The 19,674-nt window shown below is 38.1% G+C and overlaps 1 pseudogene; it reads left to right on the forward strand.

Annotated features, from left to right (window-relative positions):
- The first annotated feature begins 225 nt into the window (after positions 1–225).
- Positions 226–1,236, forward strand: LOC112319157 (glyceraldehyde-3-phosphate dehydrogenase-like; annotated as a pseudogene).
- The last annotated feature ends 18,438 nt before the right edge of the window (positions 1,237–19,674 follow it).

A 19,674-nucleotide genomic window follows, 5' to 3' on the forward strand; every position in this document is an offset into this window, starting at 1 on the left:
ACTACACCTGTCCTCTTTAATTTTCAAGAAGATTTCCAAAAGTATAGAGCAGAAATAACTCTAATTTAACATCAGAAATGACTGAAATCTGGCTCCTTCTGTAACTGACATTCTTTCTGCCTGTGAATTAAGGCCCTATTTAATAGTAATCATGGCTTTCTGCTCCTTCTGTTTGACAGACAGCTGCATCTTCCTGCACAGTGTCAGCCTCAACCTTGAGACATGATGGTGAAGGTCAGAGTGAACAGATTTGGCTGTATTGGGCAGCTGGTTACCAGGGCTGCCTTTTACTCTGGCAAAGTGGGCATTGTCGCCATCAGTGACCCTTTCATTGACCTCAACTACATGGTCTACATGTTCCAGTATGATTCTACTCATGGCAAGTTCAAACACACAGTCAAGGCTGAAAACGAGAAGCTTGTCATCAATGGAAAGTCCATCTCCATCTTCCAGGAGTGAGATCCCACCAACATCAAATGGGATGATGCTGGTGCTGAGTATGTTGTGGAATCCACTGGTGTCTTTACCACCATGGAGAAAGCTGGGGCTCACTTGAAGGGTGGAGCCAAGAGGGTCATCATCTCTGCCCCTTCTGCGGATGCCCCCATGTTTGTGATGGGTGTGAACTATGACAAGTATCACAACTCTGTGAAGATTGTCAGCAATGCCTCCTGCACCACCAACTGCTTGTTCCCCCTGGCCAAGGTCATTCATGGCAACTTTGGCATTGTGGAGGGACTCATGATCACAGTCCATGCCATCATAGTCCATGCCATCCACCCAGAAGACCATGGATGGGCCCTCTGGCAAGCTGTGGCATGATGGCCAAGGGGCTGCCCAGAATATCATCCTTGCTTCCAATGGTGCTACCAAGGCTGTGGGCAAGGTCATTCCTGAGCTGAATGGGAATCTCAGTGGCATGGCCTTCCGTGTCCCCACCCCCAATGTCTCAGTTGTGGATCTGACCTGGCACCTGAAGAAAGCTGCCAAGTATGATAACACCAAGAAGATAGTGAAGCAGGCAACAGAGGGCCCCCTCAAGGGCATCCTGGGCTATACCGAGGACCAGGTTATCTCCTGCAACTTTAACAGTGACACCCACTCCTCCACCTTTGACAAGGGTCTGGCATTGCCCTCAATGACCATTTTGTCAAGCTCATTTCCTGGTATGACAATGAATTTGGCTACAGCAACAGGGTGGTGGACCTTATGGTCCGCATGGCCTCCAAGGAGTAAGAGCCCCATGGACCACCGGCCCCAGTGACAGGAAGAGAGTCCCTCAGCTACTGGGGAGTCCTTGCCCCAAATTGATCCCCCAACACACTGAGAATCTCCGACCTCCAGTTTCCACCCTAGACCCCCTGAAGAGGGGAGGGGCTTAGGGACCCCTGCCTTGTCATGCACCCAAAAGAAAGATAGTACTCTCAAGTATTGCTTACATGTTAACTCTTTATGGATGCTCTTAGATCCTCACAAGCCTCTCTGCTTGGTAGGAAAACACCACTTCCTAGAGCCTTTTGCTGTTATCCAATACTCTACATAATGATGGCTTTTATCTATTGAGTAAATACAGTGTTCCAGACACTGTCTTAAGCACCATACATACATAATTTAATCCTCATACCACCACATGTTATTGTAATTATCTTCCTCATCCATACATGAGTAACTCATGGCATGGAGAGGTTTTAAGTTAGACCAATGTCAGGAATGATAATTCATACCAAGACTTGCTGTCTATTGTGAATCTTCCCTTAATTTCTATGTTCTAGTGCCTTCTGATATGCATCCAGTCTCTATCAAGGGTTGAATAAACAACACTTAAAGCAGAATTAATAGCTATATCAGTCTCTCTTTGCACCTATATAAAAGAGCTGATCTGAACTTTTCCCTATGGCTGCTTTAAACAGAAGCAAAACCACTAACAACCACCTCCAAATACAATGATCATTTTTTAAGACTTAACAACAATAATAAAAAATAATATTACACCAGAAATATTCTTTACAAACTAAGCTAATGGTTAGAATTTGTTCACAGTTGGCCATTTGACTATATTGGCCAAGTCAAGCAATTATTTTTCTGTCACTGCTACAGAAGAATCTCGTACTTGCACCTGACTTCTGGAAGACTGAACTCTAGTGTAAAAACAAGGAAGTATCGGTTTTATGCTTGCATGGGGAATCCAGAATGTAACCATCAATTCCAGAACTACCACAAAACACTTAATTCTTTATTTCTTTTTGTTGTTCTCATTCAACTGTGGAAAATATTAACTAAAAAATATCTGGTTAAATGAAAACTGTTATTGAAAATTATCACTGCTGCTTACACATTTGCTGATCTAACTAGGTGTTACACTGACTCCACTAATCACTGATAGGACCTTTGTTAAAAAAATAAATTTTATATTATAAATTATATGTTATATAAATATATATAAATTTTATATACATATAAATTTTAATAGCTGTATAGCTATATATATTTTTATATAATACTATATACATATACATATACCCATAATCACCCAGGTAACTCAGTCCCGCTATAGCCCAGATTTGGCACCCTGTGACTTCTGGCTTTTCCCCAAACTAAAATTACCTTTGAAAAGAAAGAGATTTTAGATCATCAGTGAGATTCAGGAAAATACAATTGGGCAACTGATGGTGACTGGGAGAACTGTGTGAGGTTCCAAGGTGCCTACTATGAAGGAGACTGAGGTATCATTGTTCTATGTACAATATTTCTTATATCTTGTACCTTGTTTAATAAATATCTCTATTTTTCATATTACCAGTAGCTCTTTCTATAGTTTTTACAATGGAAGCGAGCAAAAGTTAGAATATCAGTGAAGCAATCTTGTTAAGGTACACATAGGTAAAGAGGGTACTGAAAACAAGGTTAAGTAATAGACATATTAATTATCTAAATCCAAATCTTAAAACAAACAGACTATAGTATATTTTTAGAAGACAAAGAAGTATTGACTTTTATACAACTTTAGGAATTTGCTCCACTTACATCATAGATTATTGCTCAGTTAAGCTCGGTGTCTCATAGAATAATCCTTTGAACAACATGGCTTTGAATTGCATGGATCCACTTACACAGACTAATTTTTGAAAAAATATTTATAGTACTAGATATGTATTTTTCTTTCTTATGGTTTTCTTTATAATATTTACTTTTCTCTAGCTTACTTTGTTATTATGAAAATACAGCATATAATATGTGTAACACAAAATGCATGTTAATCTACTATTTCCATAGGCTTCTGGTTGATAGGAGTTTAGTTTGGGGGAGTCAAAAGTCATACGCAGATTTTCAATTATGCAGGGGGTTAGTCCCCTAACCCCCATGTTATTCAAGGGCAAACTATACTGTCAAAAGAAATTTAAGCACACTTTCAAATAGTACAATGTTTAAGTAATATACCTCACCATTTGAAAAATTTAAAATAGGGAAATATTTTTTTTAATTTTAAGTGGTATTTGAGAAGGATTGCTAAAAATGGATTAAGGAAAATAATGCATGACTGAAGTACTATAAATTTGACATTGATAGAGCAGTAATGTAATTGAGCAGTTAAGAGAATATGAAAGCATTTAAGGTAGAATGTTTATAATTTAGACAACTTGAATATGAGTGAAGTTGGCAAGCATGACCTTTTACTAGTATCTTCTTTGAAGCTAATGATAAAACACTTTGCTGAAGCAGGAACTGATTGACCTGACTACCTACAATATATTCATGCAATGTTTTATTTGAAAAGCTGAAATAAATCAGAAGATGTTTACTTTGTGGAAAAGAATATAAAAAATGTGTCTTTCAATCCTTTTTACCAACAAAGTAAAAAACCTTTTTGTCATCTCATTACATTTCCAAGTAACTTGATATTTAACAGCTTAAAATGCAGTCAGCCCTAAATATTAAGCGTTCATCAAAGAAAATTTAAATTAAATATTTATTTAATATTTAATGTTAATAGCACTAAAACAATAATCTCAATGATCAAAGAAGATACAGAATTCTTGAACATAAAATGTTTATAATATTTCCATTTTATCCAGAATCATTTCCTCTACCTACTTTATGACCAGCATTCCACTTGACAATGAAGAGTTGATCACTGTCTTTTCTTTGAAACATTTTCTTCACATGGCTATCAGAACATTTAAATTCCTGATTATCCACCTACATTAATGCCTTTGTCTCAGTCGTCTTTGATAGTTTCTCTTTATTCCCTTAACATTGCAATTCCCCAAGGTTCTGCCTCCTGACTTCTATTTTGTATTTATGACCACTTACTTGATGAGCTCAGTCATATGCCTTTTTCTATATGCTATCTTTGTGTATATTGTTGTATATTTCAAATTTATATCTCCAGTCAGAATTCTCCTCTGTGTTCCAAGCAGATTAATCTGTCGTATCAGTAGTAACAGTAGAATATCGTAACAGTGGGAAATTATAATCTGCCCCACCAACCTTTTGACATTATTTCTGTAAGTGCTGACTCTGACTAATACGTAGCTTATAAATAAACAGCATGTTTGTATAAGAGTCCTAAGAACTCACTTCAAAAGATACAGACTTTGACCTTCAGACATCTCAGCTCTGGGAGATTAGCTGACCTTCAACCGTGGAGCCAGGGTGACTAAACCAGGATGATACACACCAGACCAACACTTGCCTTACCAGAATGGAGTGTGCTCATCTGCACTAGGGAGCTTTGCAACCCCCCATTTTCATCTCTTTGTTCTGTTTCTCTCCCTCTCCCTATAAAAACCTCTGCCACCACTGAGATAAGGAGGTGGGCTTTGAGACAATAATCCTCCATCTTCCTAAGATATGGGCTTTGAGACTTGAGTCCCCACCTTCCCAGGAAATGGACTTTGTGACATGAGTCCCCCGTCTTCCATATGGTCTTCCATCTGAATAAACCACTTTCCTTTACATCAGCACCTGCCTCTCAAGTATTGGCTTTCGCTGCAGTACGCAGCTGGACCTGTGTTTGGTTACACAATTACCTCCTAGATATTTCCAACCTTACACAATTTCCTACTTAACAGAAGCTCAATGTGCCCTACACGGAACTACTCTTCTTCTCCTCCATCCGTAAACCTGCTTTTTGCACAATTTCTCCTTTTTCAGTCAATAAAAATCCCATCTCCAAGTAAAAAGCTTAGCAACATGCTCAACTCCAATTCCTTTCTTAGAGCTTACACGTGCTGTTTCAGCCCTTCATTTTGCTTGTTTTGGGAAAAATATAAACCAGCCAGTCCCTTCTTACCAAGTACATTGCTATTTACCCAGTAGAAACCACAATCTTTTCCAACCTGTATTAGGTGAATTAGAAAGATTCAAGTCTTCAATCTAGTCTCAGTACATCAGCCAAAGTAATCCTGTTAAAACAGAACTTAAAATGTGTTCGCTTCTTAAAAAACTCTACTCCCTCCTCTGGCACTTTCAGTAAAAGTCCTTTCAATCACTTACCTCCTTGATCTCTTCACATGCTGTGTTTCTTCTTTGGCAACAGTCCCAGCCTGTTTTTATTCATCAAACATTTAAATGGTTTTTCATAAAAAAACAATAGTGAATGAAATTCATGAGGATTGCATAAAATGATACATATCTAATTATATGACACATTTCCTAGCATGTAATGGATAATCAATTGTTTTATTGTTGTTGTTTACCTTTTTCTTTATTGTACTTAAAAAAAAAAGCATATTTACATCACAGAAGCACATGCCAGGGTTTAAAAATATAACACTTTATTTTTATTTTTAATTTTTGAGATAATAATAATAACAGTCTCAAAAGACTTATGTGAATCAAGAAAATTAAGATAACTAGATAAGTGTTACTTGATGAAGAAGTAGGGCTGCTTAACTTTGTTGAAGATAAAGAGGAAAAACAAAACAAATAATTTCTGCTCTCTTTCTTATGTTATTTCCCCTGGAATTAAGTTGCTATTTTTGCATCTTTGTTTAGATGAGAAATTATCTTAAAATGCTAATATTTCATTTTTCAGCTTTTTTCTCTACAAATGATCTTAAAATATATTCAATAGGGCCTTTTTATGTAATATTTTCTACTTTATCAATGCATTCTCATTCCTATACATTAATAATAAAAGAAAGACATGAGATATGACCTAAAGAATTGTACATGAAAAGAATTTAGAACTGTATCTGGAACACACTAAGTGTTATGAAAGGAGTAATTTGTAGTAATAGCAGCAGCAGAAGGAGAAATAGCAATAGCGGCAGTTGTCCCATTAGACTCAGCGGGGTTAAATCACAATGTGGTTTATTCTCGGGTCTACAGCACCTACTAGCTCCTTAAAAAGTTTGTTAAATAAATGGGTAACTTAATTAATGGGTAGGTAAGTAAATATTTAAACACATAACAAATGGTGGACTGTATTCTTTTATACTTCCTTCTGTGGAATACTTCAATTTGAAGATATATGGTCAGGTTCAGTTTTCACTTAATATTCAAGAAAATGAGCTTTTTTTGGTCTCAAAGAACTAGAAGCAGTATGAATAATAGCATTCATGACTATATATTCCAAGAGAGGTTAGGGGAAATACAAAATAATTTAATATTGTCTGGTTAAAAGGTTCAGAACTAGAAAAATCTGAAAGTTTCAAAGGTTACAAGGGAAATAGATTCTGATTTATCTTGTTTGGGGGTGTCAAAAAGGTACAAAAAAAGGGTATTATCTATTAAAGACTCATCTTTATTTTGCATATAAATTTTATTTTAGAAATGATCCTTAATATTTTTTCTAGTATTATATGACTATTATTAAAGTTATCATTGACATTTGACTACTTCAAGATATGTTGAGACTGCATTTGTATTTTCTCAGAATCTCTACAATAAAAAATACAGTACTTTTTTTCTTTGTGATCTTGGATATGTTATTCAAAGAACAAAGATATTTTAGTAATATGTTTTGCAAGTGCCGTAGGTAGCAAAGCGTTTTCTAATAAGTTGTAAACAGCGACAGACTGAAACAGTCCTTCTAAGATACAATTGAGGGCTACTCTGTTTACAAAAGTACTTTGTCTACTGCTGCTTTTATAGTACCAATGACACAATGATCACATACTTCATGAAATTTAACCTAAAACCTCTCAATGATTTCTTTTACAGAATTCATGCCCAAATACTCTTGTAAAATTCTTGTAAAAGCAGTAAAATCTGGAAGGACATTGATAGTCCACAGAGGTAGTAATTGGTTATATGCTGAGATAATCATATGGGCACATAATGTTCATCTTTGGAGCAAATCTTTTTAAGGGTGAAAAACAAGGTCAGGTAAACTTTGTATAAGGAAAAAATCGATGAATAACCATCTCAGTATTTGTAGATGGATAAAAAATAGTGATTGGGAGAAATTACAAATACAATAACAACAGTCTGCCTACTAGTTGTTAATTGAAAGAGGCCAAAATATACACACAGAAGAGCCAATATGTACGTGCTTATTCTACAAATACCAAGAAGTATTTTCTTTGCTGGAAACGAACTTAGATAAAAGTGTACAGTTTTTAAAAAGTTAATCAATATTTTGTAGAGTTACTCCAAGACACTTAGGAAGGCTGATTCAAGAATCTGGAGACATACTGGTATATTTACAAGGGTTATGTCCTCTTCATTCAATCCCTTTAGTATTATGAAGTGACATTGTTTGTCTCTTGTTATGGTCTTGTTTTGAAGTCTATTCTGTATAAGTATTGCTACCCCAGCTTTTTTTTTTTTCATTTCTGTTTGCATGGAATATTTTTCCATCTCTTCACCTTCAATTGGTGTGTGTCTTTTGTTCTGAGGTGTGTGTCTTGTAGTTAGCATATATGTATATGTGTCATGGTTTCTTAGCCACTCAGCTACACTAACTCTTTTAGGTGGAGCATTTAATCAATTTATATTTAAGGTTATTACTGATAGATATTTATTGACATTTTATTCTTTATAACTGCGTTCCTCTCTATATTTTCTTCATCTTCTCCCTTTTTTCTTTCTCCTTCCTTCCTCCCTTTCTCTTTCATCTCCTTCTTCTTATTCTTCTTTGAAGCCTTTTTAACATGTCTTGCAATAATTGTAATGAATTCCTTTAGTTTACTTTTTTTCTCTGGGAAGTCCTTTATTTCACCTTCAATTTCATAAATGATAGTTTTTCTGGATAGAGTAGTCTTGATTGCTTATTATCACTTTAAATATTTCATGTCAATCTCTTCTGGCCTGAAGTGTTTCTGTTCAGAAATTAGCTGACAGTCTTATGGGAGCTCCTTTGTTGGTAACTGCCTCTCTCTTCCTGCTTTTAAGATTCTCATTGTCTTAAAACTTTGCCATTTTAATTATGATGTGTCTTGGTGTGGGCCTTTTTGGATTCAGCTTGATTAGGACTCTTTGTGCTTCCCGAACTTGTGTGACTTTTTCCTTCACCAGGTTAGAGAATTTTTCAGCCATTATTTCTTCAGTCAGATTCTCTATCCTTTGCTCACTCTCTTATCTTTCTGGTACCCCTGTGATGCTGATGTTATTACACTTGATGTTGTCCCAGAGGTCCCTCAGATGTCACTCATTTTTTAAAATTCTGTTTCCTTTTTGATGTTTTGCTTGGGTGCTTACTGTTAAGTTGTCCTCTAAATCATTGATTTGATCTTTTGCTTTATCAAACCTGCTATTGATTCCTTCTAGTGAATTCTTCATTTTAGAGATTTTATTATTCATTTCTGACATTTCTTTTTTATGGTTTCTATGTCCTTTTTAATGTTTACTATCTCTTTGTTTAAGTTCTCATTGAGACTGTCCATTCTTCCCCTAAGGTCCTTGAGCATCCTCATAACCATTGTTTTAAACTCTGTATCTAGTATCTTGCTTGCTTCCATTTCTTTTTCTGAGGATTTCCCGTGTTCTTTCATTTAGGGCGTATTTCTTTTACTCTTCTCTTGTGTATATTAGGTTGATCTGCTGTGACTCCCAAGCTTGTTATGACGGCTTTATGATGTAGGTATCTTGTTTGGCTCAGTTTCATTGTCTTCCAGATCACCTGAACTCAGTGCTTCAGGAATGTGTCTTGTGGCTTATGTGCACCTTCCTGTTGTAACTGAGTCTTGAATGCCGTTGATTCTTTTGTGGGTGGAGTTAACCCTTCAGGCTGGCTGGCAATAAGAATAAACTTCAATTACCATGTATGAGTTGCTGTGCAGGGGCTGCCCCTGAGGCAGATTTGTTCCTAGCAGGGTCTGGTATCTGCCAGAATCTTCTTTTGGATATGCTGTTTGTGTGGCTATTTGGGTTGAGCTCTGGTGTAGTCTGAAGCTCACCATTAGTTGTGTTGGTTCGGGGTCTACTTGAGGGGTGTTTAGGTATGGGATGATGTCAGATGTTGTGCATAATCTGTCTTGGGCTACTTGTCTACAGCTACCATGCTATTCTCTCTTTGTGGCTGAGTCTACTGGGCCTGGGAGTGTATGGAAGGGGCTAACCTGTGTACAAGGGTCAGCTTCCTTCAGCTTAGAGCTGTGGGCAGATCTACAAAAGATCCAAGATTCCCTGAAGTCCACTTCTACCTGTCAGCCACTCCACCTGCCCCTGATGTTGCCTGGTCTTCCTCCAGAGTTTTCTGAAAAAAGACTATAAGGTGGGTCCAGGCTGACCATGACCCACAGACCCTCCCACAGGTCACAAACTTGGTAGGGCAGGGTGACAAGGTTCAAGAGCTTAGGGTTAGTGGGTCCCCTTCTTGGGGGCCACATGATCAGGCACTCAATGAGGGCAATGTGGCCCCTGCTCCAGAGCCAAATGACTCTGCCTCTGCTAGAGCCTCCAACTCTAGCTCCCCCAGGAGGAGTGCACCACAGGTTCAGGTTGGATGAAGCCAGCCATCCCCTCTTCAGAAGCAAGCTTGTTGGGGCAGATCCACCATGGCTCAGCAGAACAGATCACAAGAGTCTCCTGATGGGCAGGAGGGGGATGCCAGCAAAGTTAGCAGGAGGAAGCCAAGCACTTCACCTGGCACCAGACAATAGCCTCTGTAGAAGATGCACTCCAAATGTCCTGGCTCTGAGCAGCACAACCTTCCCCTGCAGAACTGAGCTCAGCAGGGTGGGGGCCAGCAGGTCTTGGGAGGGCAGATCCAAATAGTCTCTTATTGGAAGTGTTCCTAGCAAGCCTGTAGGAGCAGGTTGGGCATTTCTTCCCCTTCCTGGGATAGCATGGGCTGAACTCACAGGGGAGATAGGTGTGCCACCCCCCAAAATATAGTCACACAAACCAGGACTTACCCACCTGATCCCTGGACAAAAGCCTCCATGAGTCACACACTCCAAAACTTCCTGCTCTGTGCAACACTGATCCACTTGTGCACTGAACTCAGCAGGGCAGGGCTACAGTGTGGCAGGGCAGGACAAATGAGTCAATGGGGGGGGGGGGCACCACCTGTGCACTCAGGGTAGGAAAAAATGGTCCTCTTTCCAAAGCTACACAGTTCAATCTGTATCTGAGTCTCCACCAAGAGCTGTCCCCAAAACAGAGCACCCAAAGGTCCCTGCTGAGTGGCCAGCAGATCCCTATGAAGGACACAAGGATGCAGAGTGGTATCATCAGTAGTTGGAGAACTGGGCAGTGCACTCCCCACACTGGTGCTGTAACACTAGGAGTGCTCAACCCTGGGAAGGTTGCTTCTGGGTCTCTTGTAGACTCCTTTCTCTGCTAGGTGGACTGAATCCCCACTGACTTTTACCACCAGATGCTGTTCCCATGTCTGTTGCTCTGAGTTGGAGACCCCTCTGGGATTGATATCCCATGCTCCTGGGGGGAAGGAAGTTTTCCAGCCAAGATATCCATTCCTCCAGCTTTGCAGCCGCTGCACATGGGTGCATAGGCCAAACCTTTCTCCATCTCCATCCTTCTTACCAGTCTCTATGTGGCTTCTTCTGTAAATCCTTGGTTATATTTCAGTTCAGCTACCCTTCAGTTGGTTATTCATGTTGAGTGCTCTATAATTAAGCTGCTGTAAATCCAATTTGGTGCCAGGAGCAGGTGAATGTAGCTTCCACCTACTTTGCAGCCATCTTGGAATCTTCAACCTGTAGTTTTTTACTTCATTTTTCTACACATCATATTGTTTAACACTTTCAATACAATGTTGAATAGAAGTGGTTAGAGTAAATATCCATGCCTCATTCTCAATGTCAAGGGGAAGGTATTCCATCTTTCACTATTGAGTATGATATTAATTTGGGGGTTTACATAGATATGCTTTATCAGTTTGAAAGTTTTATCATAAAGAAGGTTAAATTTTTCCAAATACTTTTCATATTTCTACCAATTAAATCATATGATTTTTCTTGTTTAGTGAATTAAATTGATGAATTTTGAATATTGAACCAATATTTTGTTACCAGAATACTCTCCACTGCTCATGCTTCATTAATCTTTTAATATATTCTTGGATTTGATATGCTAACTTTTTGTTAAAAATTTTTGTGTCTAGATTCATAGATACAAAGATTATTTTTTACATAATCTTTGTTTTCATGCAATTTCTTCATTTGATTTAGGTTTCAGAGTAATAGTAGGCTAATAAATAGATTGCACAGTATTTTCCTTGTCAGTTTTCTTGAAGTATTTATGTAGAATAGATATTAATTATTTCTCAGACATTTGGTATAATCATCCATGAAATCACTTAGGGATAAAGTTTTTTTCATAGAAAGTTTTAGTTTTGATTTTTTATCTTTGTTCTTTTTTGATTTTGCTATTAAAGCAACTTTTATTGTATTTTTCCAGTACATTTAGTCCCCTTATACAACTCTCCCCTCCATTATTGCCATACTGTTATCCATGCCCATGAGTCTTTTTTTTTTTTTTGCTCAATGCCTCCACCCTCTTTCCTGCCCACACACTTAGCTGTCATCCTGTTCTCCATCTGTGAGGCTGTCTCTATTTTGCATGTTAGTTCAGTTTGTTCATTAGGTTCCACATATGAGTGAAATCATATGGTATCTGTCTCTCTTTTTTGAATTTGTTTTATTGATTTGAGGGAAAGAGAGAGAGAGAGAGACATCTATCTGTTTTTCCATGTATGCACTCACTGGTTGACACCGGTATGTGCCTTGACCAGGGATGGAACCCAGAGCCCTGGTATATCAGGAAAACACTCCAAAAAACTGAGCTACCCAGTCAAGACAAAAGCAATTTCTTTAACAGATATAAGATTATTCATATATTTTCTTCAGTGAGCTTTGGTGATTTTTTTCTTTCAAGGAATTTTTCTATTTTATTTCATTAACCAAATTTCTAGGTAGTTGAGTGTTAATTAATATTCTATTGTTCTTACTGTGTATGTATGATCTGTAGTAATAGTATTTCTGTCATTTCTGATATTGGAGATTTGCATATTCTTTCTTTCCTAATTATATTAATCACTTCAAATAAACAACTAATTGTTGAATTGTTTCTCTCTATTGTTTTATGTATGCAAATGTTTATAGCATATATATACATATATATACACATATATATATTCACTGAAAACAGAAAACAGCCCAAATGTCTACCAACAGTTGAATGGATAAACAAATTGTGAAACGGCCCTACCAATAATATTAGTCAGCAACTATTTTTGATGCATGCAAAAACTTATGAATGAGTCTCAGAATAATCACGCTGAATGAAAGAAGTCAGACCAATGTGTATAGACTACAATTAATCCATTAATGAAGAAAAAAATCTTGAAAAGGCCAACCAATCCAGAGAAACAGAGAGTAAATCAGCACTTTCCTGAAGATGGTAGGTAGAAAGACACGTATTTTAAATGGACACAAAACTTCTTGGAATGACTACTATGTTTACATCTTGACTATAGCAATGGTTTCTTAGATATATATGTATTTATGAAAACTCATCAAATTGTACATTTTACACGTGAATAGTTTATTGTAAATCACTTATACCTCAATAAAGCTATAAAAATAAAATAGCCAAACATGACACTTACATGTGATTTGACCCTATATCTTCTCCATTTCACAGAAGAAGAACCAGAAAGACAGGAATTTAAAATAACTATCTAGTCACAAAGCTGGAAATTATAGGAACAGGATTCAAGGCCACAGAATATGTCTTCAGAGCCTAAATACTTATGTACTATTTTATTCTCTCTTTTTGTGTTTGTTTTTTTTTAATTATATTTTCCTTAACATCCTTCTCCAAGTTTTTTTTTATATTACTTGCTAGCATTAAAGCTAAGCATGTTTACATTTACTTAAATCAAGTTTACTTTCTATTAATTGGTACTGTTGAGACCATATCATACTATTTTCGCTCCACTAAAGATACATTATGGGTCAAATATTTTTACAGGTTTACTTAGGGCATAAAATCTCTAAGTATGCTTACAAATGAACAAATGTATCTGTGTAACAAAACTTGATTATTTACAGGGAATGCATGTGAGGGCAATTTTCCTCAGTTTGATAAATATCTAGTATCACATAGTGTCCAGAGAGTATCAAGCCATGTAATATGAAAAATAAAGACATTTATTGAAGATACAAGATATAAGAAACATTGGACATAGGACAATGATGCCTCAGTCCCCTTCAATGTAGGCACCTTGAGACCTCACACAGTTCTCCCAGCATCTCTTCCACTGTTCAAAACACTCTGAAAACCCTTTGTTGATATCCTTGTCAGCTGCCCTATTGCATTTTCCTGAATCTCATCAATGGTCTGATATCTCTTCCCCTTCAAAGGTGATTTTAATTCTGGGAAGAGCCAGGAGTCTTTTTTGATTGCAGCCCACATGGCCAACATTCTCAGGTGTTCTGCTCATTGCAGGCCTTCTGGAATATGGATCACTTTCAACAAATTCTCAACCATCTTTGAAGTGTTTGTGCCACACTTTTATTTGCACTGCATGCATCACATCATTCCTGAAAGCCTTCTGAATCATCTGAATAGTTTCCACAGAGGACTGTTCAACCTTAATGCAAAATTTGATGCAGATTCATTGCTCTACCCATTCAGTCATTTTTGAATGCAATAGCCACACAGTACCCATGGTCACTCAAGGGTGTCTACTGCCCCTACTGACTAGATCAGTGAAGTCATCATGGTTCACACATGCGCATTCCAGTCCACTCTCCTTGGCTGCCAAGTTACCTTGATGTCAAGCAAACTGTTCTTGTTATATCAACAATGGCTGGACATTTTCTGGAGAGATCTCATCATATACTTTCTCATACATGTTGTTCATATATAACAATAGAGGAAACTCCTCACTCCTTTTATCCCTATTATAATGTTTATCCCACTTTACTATAATTAGGGAGGTATTAGACAATTTATTTTATTGATTAGATAAAAACTTCTTTAAGAACAGAGTTATTATATTGAGCCTTGTTTACCCAAAATAAGAACATAAAAAATGTTCAATAAGAATTTGTACAATTAATGTAGTATATGCATGTTTTAAACCAGGGGTCTTCAACCCTTGGCCCTGGACTCAGTACTGGTCCATGCCTGTTAGAAACCTGGCTAGATGCCAGGAAGGGAGCTTGAATGTAATATGCTTGAATCATCTGTGGGAAAAATGTCTTCAAAGAAACAGGTCCCTGGTGCCAAAAAGGTTGGTGACTGCTGTTTTAGAGACAAGCCCTCTAGACTAAGAGTAAATGCTACTGAATCAAGGAATAACCTGTTCCAATTGAAATGTGAGAACTATCAGAAGCTGAACTTAAAAATGGTAAATGGAAAGATCAGATTAAGTAGCATGCTGGAGCTGCATGGAGAGACATTGGTCTAGTATCTCAAGTACAATAACAAAAAATTGAAATATTTTCAAAAGACAATCTTATGCTGAGTTCATTGTGCCATACATATATTAATTCCACATATGGTGTTTCCAGAAAATGTACCCTTAAAATTACATAGAGTTTTCAAGCAATAAAGGTTCCCATGCATGTTCATGGCACAACTTTTATGTATAAAAGTAACTTAGAAAATAATATATAACACAACATTTCATATGAAACAATTGATTAAAGAAGTGACTAAGTTTTTGTACTTCAGAATTCCTCAGACTAATACACACCCATATAGCATAAGATTTATGTGTCTTAAATGATAGCGTAATATGGAAAGAGAAAATTAAAAACCTTGCAAATATAATTAGCAGATTTATACAAAAACAGAAGTATTACTTGTTGAGATATAGGAATTCCCATGTTATTATAACTAATAATCTGCAACCATTCTCATCATCTTATTTTAACCTTTCCTTTAATCTTATTTTCCTGATTTGTCTTTTTTTAAAAAATTAATGCACAATACTTACTGAGACATAAATCATCCCCAAAACGTTCTTCTTGTGAAATTCCTAAATTATTGAATGTAATTTTAATTATGACTACTAGCATGGGTAAAATATTCATAGCAAAAGGAATATAATCACACAATTACATTTTAAAAACTCTATTTGACTCAGATATTTACCTATTGTCCTGCATTTTATTTGTAAAGCCTACCCACAAAATATTTCTCAGTACTTTAAGCAATTTTCTGTGAACATGAAAAAAATGAAAAACTCCAAATACCATATCTCCAATCTGCTATTTATCCTCTATCACCAGGCAAATTTTAATCATTTATATGTAATATGATTGTGTATTTATTGTAAATGTATGTAGAGGACTATGAACATGATGAATGTTAAATATGAAGGTGAAGGGGGAAATCATCTCTTGGAAATTTTCAAAGGAACTATTTGAGAACTATTTTCACAACTGCTAGACCGCTATTTGATGCAGATAAAAAACAGGCAGATCTGGAAGAACTACTGATGAGAACTCTTTGGTAAGAAGCTTGCAATGTGTGAGCACTACAGAGAGCTGAGGTCTTCTACCTCCTTACCTCCAACTTAGAAGGGTGGTTGAAGTGATTTCTGTGAACTCCGCAGAGGACGACAAAGATTAGTAAAAGCCATTGTGGGCTGTGACAGCCTCAGAGAGATGCCTGCATTTCTGGCTGCACAAGACAAAGCTTATATCAGTATTTCCCATAAGCCAGATTAAGCCACACAAGAGAGAAATAAACAGTATGTATGTATAGCTTACAGGTTCCCAGAACCTCCTCAGGTTCAATTAATTTGTAGAGTAACGCAAAGAATTCAGAGAAACATTTTACTTACTACATTTCTGGTTCATTATAACAGGATATAATTCAAGAAGAGGCAGATAGAACACGGTGAGTGGAAATAGCACAGAGCTTCCATGCTCTCTGGAAGCACCTCTCCCTGCATCTCTACATATTCACCATCCCAGAAGCTTTCTGAACCCCACTCTTGTATTTTTATAGAGGCTTCATTACATGTACATGGTTGATTAAATCAATTGCCAATGGCTAATGATTCAAACTCCAACCCCTTTCCCCTTCCCAGAGGCCAGATGGTGGGACTGAAAGTTCCAACCCTCTAATCACATGATTGAGTCCCCTGGCAACCAGCCCCGATCCTTAGGATGCCCCTTAGCAAACTTAGGTGCTTTCCAAAAGTCCCCTCATTTACATAAACTCAGTTGTTAAAAGGGGTTTGTTATGAATATCAAGACAACTTTATTGCTGTTATCATTTATGAAATTCCAATGATTTTAGGAGCTTTGTGCCAGAAATGGGAATGAAGACCAAATCTATATTTCTTATTATAAATCACATTATCACAGTGTGTATCTATAAAAGGATGAAAGAATTACACAAGAAAGGAACTAAGGTGATACAAAATCCCTAAAAACTGGAAGGAATTGCATCCGGTTAGGTCAAAAATATTACAGAACAAAGGGTCTTAAAAGGAATCTTTGAATGTCCCTAGAAAAAAACTCCTTAATAGAGTCAGCTTTAAGCATCTTTCAGTCCCAGGGAATGAGAAGCTAGCTTCCAGTGGATAATTCTTTCCTGCTTTTGTCCTGCTTTCTTCCATTTCTTTTCCACATGCCCTTGACAAAAACTGGCTGGTAAGTTTAGAAAATGAGAGAATAAATGAAGAAAAGGAGAAGCACAATGGAGAGAAAGAAACAAAAATTGAGTCTCGGCCCTCATTTGTATAAAGCTATTGACAACAGGCTTGAGCTAGTTGAGAGGAGGCTTGCCATTGAAACATGAACTGGGTTTGGGCTAATTCATACTCAAAATTCCAATTTTTAACTGAGATATCATGTTTGTGATTTTTAGAAAAATCATTATGTTAGTTTTGGTAGTCAAAAAATCAGATACCAAGAATATGAAAATTTGTGTGTGTGTATACATATATATGATGTATATATGTATGTGTGTGTACATATACACACACATATCCCTATGGAGAAGAAGAGTGGGAAGCCAGAGAAGGGAAGGCTGGGAGCGCTTTCAGGCTGTGAAAGCAGCTCTAATGCCTGTCGTACTGAAGGAGACCTGGTGAAGAGGGCCTCAGAACATCTCCAAAAATGTTTTCACCAGCAGATGTAATTTTGAGGAGTGAAAGTTGCCCATTAGAAGAGTCTTACAATCTGCACAAATTTCTCTTTGTAGTATCCCTGATGTGTGAAGCCATCGACTATGAACAGCACATGGGATTCAGTGATGGGTCCAAAAGGGCTACAGCTGGTGGGCATCAGAACAGTAAGCTTCCTGCCACAGTAAGAGATCTGAATGACACATTTTTATGACCATCAAAGTCATATAGCTGCTTGAATTTTCACACAGGGCACAGGAAATGACTCACACTGAATAGATGTCAAAAGAATGGTGGGAGATAAAATGATAAGGCAATTTTTACTACATTAGGAGACATGTATAATTCAAACACCCTGGCCTAGATACCCAAGGTCCTCCAACATCCTGTGGTCACTGTTCCATTTAACAGAAAAAATTAAATAATGCAAGACCCATTTCACATAATAGCTATATGCTATTAGCTCTAATGCGCTGTCACCTTCACCTCCCCACTCCCCAGTAGAGCAGTAAGGGTCAATTTTCTTGGTTAATTTGGTGACAGTGGATTTGCTACATGTGTACTCCTGAGTCATTACATCCTATACACTTCTGTTTGAGTGTCATTTGACTTCCACTTATGCTTCTTCCTTCCTAGAGTAACTAGGACATGAAAATATACAATAATCAGAGAAATTTATTTTTAAAAGGCTGAAAGAATGAGTCTGGGAGTTTTTGCTTAATAAGTCCATGCAACAGCAGAGACTTCCAGTATTTCTAAATTGGTGCGTTTGAAAAACATGGCCATGGCTGGATAACAAAAAACTACCTGTCACAGCACAGCGATGGCTTGATGGTGGGAAGTGCCATGAAGTTGCTGGATCTAGACCATAGGTTATAGAACCAAGTAGACGTAATCTTTTGTTGTTGTTGGCCTACTAGTCCCTTTCATTTGTTTTCCTCCTTGACTGGCCTTGTTTTCTTTCTTCAAGCTTCCACCTGCCTTTTAAAACCAGAATGAAACATTGACCTGTGAAAAGCTAATGGGCTTTGCAATTCCAACTCATTTCTTTCCAGGCACAATAAGTTTTGTTTTAAGTAATGAATGTCATTTTCTCTAGTTTGCATTAATCTTACTGGTGGTCAAAAGTCGGAATCTGGTCCGGGTGCCTGGAGTGCGGATTTCTCGGGAAGGAAAGCAGGGCGGAGAGAGACCTGCAGGGTGCGCTGTGTGACTGCGGGTGCGAGGGGAATAAGGGCGTCCTGGGGGAAGGAAGAGCAGAGAAATAGGCTGAGGTGCCCGAGCTTCTGAGACGCCTCAGAGAAAGGCAGAATCCTGCCCAAATCCTGCAGCCTGGCCATCCATCCATCCATCCATCTCGGAAGCTCTCAGACATCAGTATCAGGTCTACAGGACTGACGGGGAGTTTTGGGAAGAGAAACACCTAAGTGCCTGAGGTGCCAGAGACCTCCCTCCCACAGACGCAGTCTGACTCAGGTCGCCTACCTCACAAACACCAATTACTGTGGATGCTTACCCGTCACCACCCCACCCCCACAACAATCCCACAGTCAGACTCACAAAGGCCGCAGCACCAGACACTTGAACAGGGAGTGAACTGCGTGTGTGCAAAATCCAAATCTATTACCTACCACGAGCCGGAAAAGCCTTGAACGAGGACTTCCGGTGCAGGAGCCTGTGGCCCCATCAGATGTTTGCAAGATCCAAGGCCGCAGCAACCCGGAGGTGCTCCATTGCAATCCTTGGCGCCGCTTGTTTCTCTCAGCAGCTTTGAGGTGTCTACAGTTCGTTCCAACAGACCATCGCTACCTGCTCCTTGAACCATTGCCCTGAGGAGCAGACACCGAACATTACTCTCTTTCTGACCCAGCCCATCTGTCAGCACCCCGCCACTTGGGAAAGCTAGATCTTCACCTCCCACCTCGCCCCTTCACAAGTGTGGGGGTGAAAGGGGTTAACTTTCTTCACCAAAACCTTTATCAGAGACACAGTTCTGTTTGGGTGTCGAAGAAGGCCTCCCCCTCTAGAGAGCTCTGATCTTTCCCCTTCTTCAGGCGGGACAAACCAGATCTCTTCCCCAGCAAAGGGATTCAGTCTGAAGGTCAAGGCCAAACTGCTTAGGGAGACTTGGGCCACCAGTGCTAACCCCAGGTCAAAGCTTGGGGCTT

This window comes from Desmodus rotundus, chromosome 3, assembly GCF_022682495.2.
Source record: "Desmodus rotundus isolate HL8 chromosome 3, HLdesRot8A.1, whole genome shotgun sequence".
Classification (NCBI taxonomy): Eukaryota; Metazoa; Chordata; class Mammalia; order Chiroptera; family Phyllostomidae; genus Desmodus; species Desmodus rotundus.